This window comes from Mytilus galloprovincialis, chromosome 11 (genome assembly GCF_965363235.1).
Source record: "Mytilus galloprovincialis chromosome 11, xbMytGall1.hap1.1, whole genome shotgun sequence".
NCBI classification, from domain to species: Eukaryota; Metazoa; Mollusca; class Bivalvia; order Mytilida; family Mytilidae; genus Mytilus; species Mytilus galloprovincialis.
In genome coordinates, this window is record NC_134848.1 from 51726579 (window position 1) to 51738085 (window position 11507).

An 11507-nucleotide genomic window follows, 5' to 3' on the forward strand; every position below is an offset into this window, starting at 1 on the left:
TTGTGACTAATACCTTTTCAATCTGAATGAGTATTTTCTTTAATTCAATTGTCAACATTCGACTATTGCATTTTTTCTTCATTTCAAAGATTCATTAAACAGTCTAGAACTTTTGAAATGAAATTATTATAATACTTATTCTAGGATTAAAAACAAAATTACAAGATATGAAACAAAGGAATTTATGTAATTGTTTATTTCCAGTTAATCATTGAACACAATCAAATATTAACTCATACAATCATAAATTCATAGCAACGTACATATACATAATATTGACCAATCAAAACAATTTGAAAATGTCCTGTTTTCATTTTACAAGTCAATAAGAGCTTCTCCTTTCTTAGTACCCAACTGCTGATCACTGGCCTGAAAGATAGAAAAATATTGATAAGCAACTAAGTAGAATTAATCTAAAAATTTAAATATACGAACTACTACACCAAAAAGTAAATGCATGATTTAAGATCCAGATAACAACATTAGAACACTGGTATAAAAGCATAAATGTACTGCTGAGTCAATTGATATTTTTAATATAAAACTTCTTTTCATGCCTAATATCATTCATTTGATCAAATATATATTGACATTTTTAAAATCAAATACACTTCGGATTCTTACCTAGCACTATAGTTGCTACTGTGCATTATCTCCTCTTTTAGCATGTCAAGACAAATGATTTTCTCTGCACTTCTCCCATCTAGAATAAAACAATACATATCAATAAAAATATAAGAAAGCACAACGGCTTATAACTATTGAAGAAAAACAAGCATCTTTTTATTTATGTTGAGCAAATGTTGATTGTGCATTTAGGAAGTGCTTACTAAAACAATGAACTCGACATGACACTGGTTTTGCGAATGATGCACTCGGCAGATTCCGCTTCCCTTCATGTTCCATTATAATCTGTCGAGGAGTACCAAATGAAAATTGTCCTCATGAACTCCTTTCAAAGAACATATATATATATAATACATTTGTAAGTGCTAGCTTGCATGATAGAACATTAAACAACTCTTATCTTTACACAAGATAGTTTGAACACTAAAATCTCTTACAAGCACTTGTTTCATGGGATGGTTCCCCCTTTTTCTTCTCCTGCATTGACTATACGGTAGTGTACTTGTACATAATACTTATAACTGTCAATAATCATTTAAAATTGGCAGTAAAAAATAAGAATCAGTATAATCATAACTCCTTACCTTTCTGAAACAGTTATTTAAAGTTACGGTCAGTTATGGTCAGAAGTAAACAGCGTGGCCTTTGACTTCGGGTTCTTTGTTTCTTCTTCCCGCTCAAAAATTAGCACGTGGTATGCATGCCGTCTTCGGCCTAAATGTGTTGTAATTCTAAACGTGTTTAGGAAAGTGTCTAAATATCGAAAGTGCTTAGAATTTAAACACGTTTAGCTTCATATACTTGACGATGTAGCTAAACATGTTTAGCACAACAACATGTTTATTGCAAAGTGCTGAGAGCCAAAACATGTTTAGTGCGAAGTGCTGAGAGCCAAAACATGTTTAGCTTTTAATGCTTAGAAATTAAACACTTTCCTAAGCACATAAGTCTTGCAACACGTTTAAATTCTAAGCACTATTTTTACAGTGCATGTAAAAGACGTAACCTACCGACCTTATTTATTTCTAACAAAAGCATTTGACTTTACATGAATAGAGTTTTATTTATTAATGATAATACATTCTGCATTCTACATTGAAAAGTAACGGGTCATTTGGTTTTTGTATAGGTCTTTTTATATATCTATACTATTAAACGAGAAGACCTCATTTTTTGTGTCGCTTCTCCTCCTTCCACAATAAATTAATCATCATGCCTCTGTGTCCTATATGTAACATGTATAGTCGCATTTGTCATCCATTCTTAAGAATAAGAATAAGAATTTGATTAGTCTGAAATCCAAACAATATGATTGTTACTTAAATACACAACAAAAACAAACAAACAGGCATATTTATTACAAAACGATAGTCATTAAACACTACAAACATGTAGCGTTGAAAGAAAAACAAAAACATAGATTATTAGTATTAATTATAATACTATTTTTGACAACATGCCTCCTCTTTATTGATTGATTGTTGGTTGCTTAACGTCCAGTGGCATATATTTCATGCATATTCAGGACGAGAACAAGTTCACAATAAATACAATAGGTAGGTTGATACAATAGAGGCCATCTGGGATGATGGTCGGGGAAATTTGGACTGTCACTGGAAAAGGAGGGTATATTGGATAGGGACAGAAATTTTGCCTGGCAACAGGCCACCTACGGACCCCTCAAAGAGTTGTTGCAAGGGTTCTTAACGTGCAAAGAGCGTGGCACTCTCTCTATACGAGGCATGGGATTTAACGTCTCCATTCTGACCGGACGTGACTGCGAACTTGATACATCCCGCACAGCCAAACGGCCAAACGGACGCCCCACTTCGGCAAGCGTTTTACTGCCGGTCGGGAGAAGACCAAGTGACCATATTTCTATACCCCAGTCACCCTTGGGGTTGCCTCCTCTTTAAAATTGTCAATTAAATATTATGCTTAGGTTACAAAAAAATATGTTATAATATATATAACATTATAAGTTGAGCCATCAATTACACAGTTCATATATTGACATTATAATTGTTTCTCTCATTATACATTTCACTTATGTAGTTAACAATGATAAGTAAAATATCACATTCTTCGCAGGAAAATATAAAATCAAATTTGTTTTCTTCACTCATTGAATTAAAACAGGGGACAATACTAGATATTTCATCAAACATTTTGATCCTAGTTTTATTAATTTCTGAACATGTTATGATAAAATGAAATTCATCTTCCACCTCTTTATGGCATAACGGACATATTCTATTTTCTAAAGCTGTTTTGTTGTATCTACCACGTTCAACAGCCAGCATACTATTACTTATTCTTATTTTAGCATAATTTTTTGTAACATTTTTATCTAAATTCAATAAAAGGTACTTTTCTAGTTCATACTTTACTTTAAATTTTCTGTAGGTTCTTAGTTTATTTTCGTTTATTGAATTATCATCATTAAAGAGACAATTTCTCCAAAATATAATGTAATTTTCATTGAGCTTCCTCACGACGGCTAAAAGTAATCCATCAGTTAACTGCTTGTTAGCTTTATAAACATTATGTAATAATGACTCATTTTCCTTTGACTTTGAAATATGTAACCAAAATCCTACAGAAGACTTAAGGGCCTGTATACCAATAGGGTACATTCTCAATTCAGCTAATACAGCTGCATTTACTGCCTTTGAATTAACATTTAGAAGACCTTTCGCAAATTTGATTTGGAGTTTTACTGATTCCATAGATAAATATTGAGATTCAAGAGTTTTGTTGTTTTTCACAATATTTAGCGACCATATCTCACTACAATACAGTAATATTTGGCTAACACAAGAATTAAATAGTTTCATATGGGAAAACACATCCATCTTATCTGAGTAGAGTATTTTTTATTACAAAACATTGCCTTAGAAGCTTTTTTTACATAGGAGATTTACAGCATTAGTGAAAATTCCTGATGGATTGAATAGTATACCTAAATATTTATATACTGTGCAACATTTAATAACTTCATTATTCAATACAAACTTGTCTTTAGTAAGTTGTTTTCCACTTTTATTAAATATCATTGTTTTTGTCTTGTCAAGATTGACAGTCTAGTTCCATTTTTCACAATAAGTATTTAACTTGTTTAGACAATTTTGTAAACCTTCTGAGGATTCTGATATTATTACTAAGTCATCAGCATATAAAAGACTAGACAATTTTATGTCATGTAATGTTACAGGGTCACATGTGTTATCAAACATTGAGGTTAAATCATTTATATAAAAAGAAAATAAGGTAGGACTTAGAATGCAGCCTTGTTTTACTCCAACTGTGGAAGGGAACATATTAGTAATGCCAGACAAATCCCTCTATTGTTTATGCGCATATACAAGCGCAACAGTACTATGCCGTCAGAGGTTTATGACGTCGCGATGTCCGCGAACTGGAAACGTTTATTAGAGTTATTCCTCTTTGAGCCGATGGAAAGAGTGACAATCGTTTTGATAGGTTAAATTGCCGAGAAAAAAATGAAAATTGTTTTTATATAATAGACATGTTCCAGAATTGGATAAAATATGAGAATGAAAAGAGAATCAACTATACAGCAATCTAACAACAAAAAATACACAAAAAATACTGTAAAAAAAACGAAACAGAATCTGGATACTCGACAACAAGATGAGCCAATCAAATTATAATATAATACATTTTTCCTTAATTTTCTACATGTATAGACTTTCGTAGGTTCTTAATTATATCGATATTTTACAAATCATTAAGAAAGTACGAAAATCATCAATCATTCTGGTTATGTCCTCAAAATTCAATGTATCTTTAGCAATAGGTACATTACGTAAATATATATGTATATGGCAAATTGCACTAACGTATTTTAAATGTGTACATTTTTACATGAATATAATAATTAGATTTCTGATAAACACCAACAAAACAGTAACCTAACGACGCATACATGTAAAACAAAGTGCATCTAGAGAAGTTAACATATAAGCTTCTTACATTGTAGGGTTTTTTTGTATGACCATTCCGAGTTTGTTCCAATTTACCAAATTTGATATTTATGTATAAGGTATGCAATTTTTGTATAAAAAAAACCATAATAGTGTCTGTGTTAAAAAGTTGTCGGAATGAAGAATTACAGAGGAATGCATATGGGTAAAAATCAATTAAAAGGAGATTTGAGAAAAGAGGTCGGACTAGGTTTTATTCATACTCACGGTATGAAAGCTGCATGAGTCTACTTAGACTGAGTTTCTAGCAATATTACGGAATATTTCGATATTCATAGATGCCTAAGGATGAATGATAAAAACAGAAATACCGTTAACATTTGCACGGAATTGAAATAAAATCGATCTCTGAAGAGCATCTCGCGTTTTCGATCTTTTAAGAACTTGTGCGTTTACATTTAGTATACATTGCATATCTAAAATAATCGGTCTAACCATTTCATTAACAAAAAATCGTAGAAAATTGAATACGGAAATATTTGGTTCATTAGATAATTATATGCTTAGACTGCATTTATTAATTTTATTTTTGATTAACATGTCATAAGTAATTAAAAAACAAAGAATTGTCAGAAAAAATACTTATAACGGTCATTTCGTTTGAAGATGAGTAATTTACAGAAAAAAAATAATGAATGAATACAATTGAAAAGATATTTTTTAAAAGGTGCACCGAATAACACACGTATAGTAAGAGAATATGGAACGAATAAGTAACAGGGCATCAGTCGAGCACTGAAACGAGTATTTACGCCTTAGTATAGGGCTATTTTACCTCTTAGAACCAATGTATAGCATCAGAGGCAAGAAAAAAAAAATGGGAAAGATTTGTTTAAAAAAGGTGCGACCTATAACAAACATATTGTAAGCGAATAAGTATCAGGTCATCGGTTTAGCGTTTAAACTGGTACATACGCGCTAATAGGTATGTTTTACTTTTAAGAACCCATAGCTAACATCAGAGACAAGAAAACAATTGAAAAGATTTGTTTCGTAATAGGTGCAATGTATTTCAACGTATAAGCAAATAAGGAACGAATAAGTAATGGTATCAGTCGAGCGCTGAAACGGGTCCTGCCTCAACTCTGGAATCTGTAATTAAGTGGTTGTTGTTTGTAAAAGCGTTTCATATTTGTTTTTCATTAATTTGTTTTTTTGTTATTTTCTAGTTTGAATTGTATTACATTAGTCCTTTCGGGACTTTTTATAGTTGTGTATGTGGTATGGGATTTGCTCATTGTTGTAGGCCGTACGTTGACCCATAGTTAATAATTTCCCGTGTCAGCTGGTCATTTGTGGAGAACTATGTTATTTGCAATCATACCACATCTTCTTTTTTTTGTTAAAAGAATGATGCAAAAAAACGTCGAATATATTTATTTGGTTTTTATTATCTCCATGGCACGTTCTGTCAAATCATTTGAGAGTAAACACTGATATCAGCTTTTTTTAACGGAACATTTTTAAACTGACCATGCGCAGATTTATTTTCATATCTACATAAAACACTTGGAATTTTATATCGATTGATTGATTGAAAAGTCGATCGCGATGTATTTTAAGCGTTTTCACTTGAAGAAAAATCGGTTCATAAAAAAATCGGTCTTTTAAAACTACATCTGGAGATGGAATGTTTACGTCCGATTGAAGATCGATCTTTCTCATTTTTGCAATACTAAAGATCGGCGATCTCAGAAATGATCGATGTTTATTGTTAGTGGAAATGGAGTCTTAGATTTCTAATGATTTTAAGTAATTATCATCAAAAATAAAAAGGAACAACATTCTTAAACGAAATTAAAATTCATGATACCGGAAGCAAAATTCTGTCTTGTCTTTCAGATATACTTTGATTGAACAATGATATTATATAAAAATGTCTTCACTATTTTAAAAAGACTTTCTGTTCAACACATACGCACTATGAATAACCTGAAATGAAATGTTCATAGTAGCATTCGTGTGTACATTTGTACAACGCATTGTTTTCCCAACAACCGCATTTATATTAACGTTGTGCACGATGTTCCTACAACACGACGTTACACAAAAAATGCGGCGTCAAAGAGGGTTTTTGACTTTGATTAATTTTTGCAAGTTTTATTCGGTTTTTTTATATGTTGTTGGTTGATTCTGGTTCTGTTCTTTTTGTGATATCATTTTATCATAAATTACTTCAAGTTGTGGAAATCGATTTAATAATGTTTACCTTTTAAGTTATTTCACCTAAAAAATGCAGTGCTTACTGTCGCAAGTAATGTAGGAAGGAAAAATTGGACGGAAGTACATGTATACGGTTTCCATAAATAATGTGCAAAACTTTTATCATAGGATGTTTAACTTTCATGGTGCATATAATCTGTTATTGTAAAATTTCTATATTTTAATTCAACCCCAATACAAATATATCTGACACTCTGCAAGTAAATCGAAACATTTTTAACCTTGATTAATTTGAATAGAATTGTATTTTTCTTGACACATAATTTGTCGAAATACACCCCTTCAATTTCTTGAATCTTGGCTTGAGAATTATTTTCCAAGTCTTCTAAAGTTGGTTGCTTAAATAGTTGAACTTCTGATAAACATTTTAAAATAAAGTAATCTACTCTTGAATTGTCCGTAAAAACGGCTAATAAAATCCCGGGTTTTATTAATTCAATGAAACGGTTTTCGTCGCTGTTTTGGATTTGTCTTTCAATTTCCTCAATTTCATGCACAAGTTAATATTGACGAAAAGTTCCGGCTTCGCTAGTACATGTAGTACAGGAATAACTTTCAGTTATAACATGAATAGCAGGACAAATTGCAAGGTAAAACATTCCGTGGACTTGTATTAAGTCTTTTAATATAATTGGTGAATGCACCTTACTGAAGAGACTACTTTAAAAGACATATTTCGAAGTCCTTGCAACATAAATTAAAATTCGCATTTTACATTTAGAGGATTGTCTTGGTGTTTCCAATTTGTCTTTGCAAAAGTTGAACAAAGTTCATGAAATGCGATTTAATTTTCCTTTTCACGATTCTTTTAAATAAATCGATAAAAGCTATAAACGATCAATAAAAATTGCAAAATTTAACCTGTGTCGAATCTATGTCCCGGTCGGAGTCTATACATGTAGCAACATGCACTATTCTTTTTTCCGGCGGCCATCAACTCTCTTTCCAAATTTCACCAAACGATTTGTTTTAATTATCATGAACATTTAATTGAAACTTTAGGACATGTAACGTCGGAAATTAGCGTTTTTCGGATTTTTCGACGTTTTTCGACGTTTGGACAAAATGGCTACCGTTTTGTAATGTGTTGAAAAAATTTATTCCTTAAAGACCCAAATATGTAGTTAATAAGAAAAGAATTTTGGCATTTTGTACTCTTCGTGTATCTAACTTTTGTTTTGATCAATTATAAATAACTGTTAAAAAATACGCGTTAACTGCTTTGAAAAATGAAAAATCAACTTGGACAAAATGGCTACCGCTTGAAAAACGACTGTGTAGAGAAGATTTTATAAAATCTGCAATATTTGAACTCACGAACAATGAGGTAAATATTTGTACTTTTGGTAGATGTTGTTATTGTCTTACTCTTTTTATTCGTTTTCCGCTATATCTACTTATAAAATTCACTTTCAGTCGTTCAGTTACCGAAAAACGTCGTTGGACATTTTTCTTATTCAAGCTTAATATGCGTCCACCGAGTCAAATGAAATTTGGCAAAATAACGACTATAACGCCACAAAGAACCGACACATACCGTTGTTCCTGCCAAATTTCCGGAGATCAGAGAATAAGGAATATGATCACTATACATAAGAGTCAAAACAGTTTTTCATAAATGTAACGTTGGACATCCGTTTTTTTCACATAGCTTTGTTATTTTAATTCTCAAGTATACTAGATATTACTTAGTATATGATCAAGAGCTATAAAAACATAATTTAAAACATATATTGAATTTGTTTTATAGTGGTTCGTGTTTGCTAACATTTTTATTTTGTTTTGCGGAGGAAATTTCGAAGATTGTGTTACAAATCCTAGGGGTTGTAGGAACAGCGTGCGTAACGTTATTACGTGTCTGTGATACTGAATGAAAACTAAGTACTATCAGGTAAGTGTAGATTAATGTGGATTAATGTGTGTGAATTTATCGTAGTTTAAAACAAACAAACAACAAAACAGCAAATAACGAGAACTGGGTTGTCCCTAATTTGTAAGAATATAGCCTAAACCGGCCGAACGTCTTTCGACGTTGTTTTTAGAATTGGCACAATGTGTTCCCGCCAATTCAAATTGTTAACCCCTTTTTAGAAATATCTCTTTTTCCATTACGGTGACCCCATCTTTTTATTTCCTTATTTTGTTTAGATATAAACAACGCATATTCTATTGAAGACTGATGGAGAAATTATTGGTCAATTTTTTTAAACTTAATTTTTTTATAAGTATTTCACAATAAAAAAGGCGGGAAAACTATTATAGCAACTTATCATTATCATTTTCCAATCAAAAAATGGTAATATAAGTAAGATAGTTTGTATTAACAACTAGGTTAACAAAACAGACAAGTTTTTATTGGATACGGACTTTTAAAAAAATATTACACAGCTATTAACTAGAAGTCCCAATTTCCAAATTCCGTGAAAAAGATGGCGTTTTAAATCGAAAATGAGGTCGGTGACTCCATTTTTTTATTTACTTATTTTAAAGCTTTTAGCTAGCCTAAAGTAAAAATAAAATATAAAGAAGATATTATTGGTAGATCTGAATAGAAGGATTTGTCTTTCTTTGTACATATCTTTTAGAATATTAAAGAATGGTCCATTTAGTTATATTCAGCAAGTTTGTGCAAGTTTGTCCATTCTTATGATCATTCAGTTTGGGTTATTTTGGGATAAAAAAAAACAAAAAAGAATGCGTCCGGATATTTTCCCGTCATTGGACAAAACTTTAAGTCAGATTAGACTTCCGGTTTGTGTTCTTCTGTACTTTGAACATACGAAGACTATGAATAAAGTATATAGATTTGCTTTCTGCTATCATTTTGAGTTCTAGCATGTATCATCCTTACTTAACGTGTTTCAGTCTGGGTTGTTTTGGGATGAAAACGAAAATGAATAATATTTGCTATTTACTATTAAATTAGTTTACAGTGGCGGATCCAGAACTTTTCATAAGGGAGGGGGCGCTGACTGACCTGAAAGGGGGTGGGGGTGGCACTGACTGGCCTAAAAAAAAGGGGGGGCCGTTCCTCTCATGCTTCAGTGATTCCCCATATAATCAACAATTTTTTTTCAACGAAATGGGAGCAGGACCCCCAAGCTACCCCCCCCCCCCCCCCCTCTTGGGATCCGCCTATGGTTTACTATCAACGGCGGTCAATACTATATATTTCTGTATACTTACATGCATTTACTATGAATAACTGTATTTGTTATAATTTACTATAAATCCCAATGGTTATCTTTGGGGGGGGGGGGGGTTCTTTACTATTCAGGGCGTTCACTGATGTATATATATATATAAGTACGGTAACCTTTGACTTTTGATACCTCTCCTGAAATTCTCTGTATAGTAAGTAAGTATATATGCATATTTATGTACAGAAAAACAGAAGGTATAAAAATCGGTATTTGGAAAATAGGGGGAGGGCAAAAAAATGTGCCCAGTCCCTAAGTACCTTTGACTTTTGATACCTCTACTGAAATTCTCCAGTCAGTATTTTTTTTACAGTTTACATACGCTCTATTTCCCCGCGATTTCGCGGGTGTGTTCTAGTATCATTTATACAAACATATGAATAAGTTTTAACTATTTACAAATTCAAAATGGAACTTACGCTACTACACGGAACTCTAGAATAAACCAGGCGGTAATCCTCTTGATAGAAAAGTATTCACACTTTCGATTTCGCATGGGTATTCAAAGGGTATTTCCCTGGGAAAGTTTAAAAATAGAATAGGTAAAACCAGGACAGTTATTTTTGGAACTGGTTTACCTTTAAATCTTTTACTTTAAATTTAGTATAAATCTTTAAATATGTATTACCCTTCTTTTTCTGTCGGATAACTCCTACTTGGTATAATGGTTTAACACGACTTTTTTCAAACCCGAGTAGTCAACATATAAGTATCATATGTGTTCACATGTAATGATTAACTGTTTAACAAACATTAAATTGTTTAGAAAACTAAAGATTATTTATCCCAGGAACAGATAAAGACACTTATAATACATTTTATCATGTTATTTGGACCGTAAATGGCGATAGTATGAATAACAAAAACAGCAGTAATTTTACACTCAAGCAGCTGACTGAAAGTAATATTGGATTTATTAAGATAATAGCAGGTGTTATGAAAATGTAACTAGACATACATGTTAAATCAAAGAACGTAAAGTACTAATAAAACATACTTTATGTTGCTTCTGTGGCTGTATTTACTGGCTAAATTCTTCGTTATTGTTGATCCTTGATTTTCTTTGACTTCGAACAGCCTAGCAAACCACATTATAAACTGGGTAATTTTGATGATTTTTTTTATATTTAAAAGAGGACGACCTTTTTATGCAAGGGTAGGGGTTTGGCAAATCTTTTGGGGTCATAATATTTATTGCAAACATACATTCGGCCAGACTATTTATTTTCAATCAGATAAAGGCCAGATAATATCCTGCTCGTTCATTAAGTGATAGAAAAAATGCCAGCCCCTCCCAACACAATTATGATACAGATAAAAATTTGGGTTATACCCGTATACAAAAAGAGTAGAAAAAAAACCTGTGACATGTGTATACCTTTACAATTAAATTTGGTGAGAAAGGTGAGCTCAAACATTTCAAAAATATTTTTTTTGTATTTTTTATGAG

The 11507-nt window shown here is 31.8% G+C and overlaps 1 protein-coding gene across 1 annotated transcript in view; it reads right to left on the reverse strand.

Moving 5' to 3' along the window:
• LOC143052358 (uncharacterized) overlaps positions 1–10563 on the reverse strand; it is a 32178-nt gene extending 21615 nt beyond the window's left edge. Inside the window, exon 1 of the mRNA XM_076225366.1 lies at positions 10477–10563. The gene's annotated coding sequence lies outside the window, so the exon portion shown is untranslated. The remainder of the gene's footprint in view (positions 1–10476) is intronic.
• Between the last annotated feature and the right edge of the window lie 944 nt (positions 10564–11507).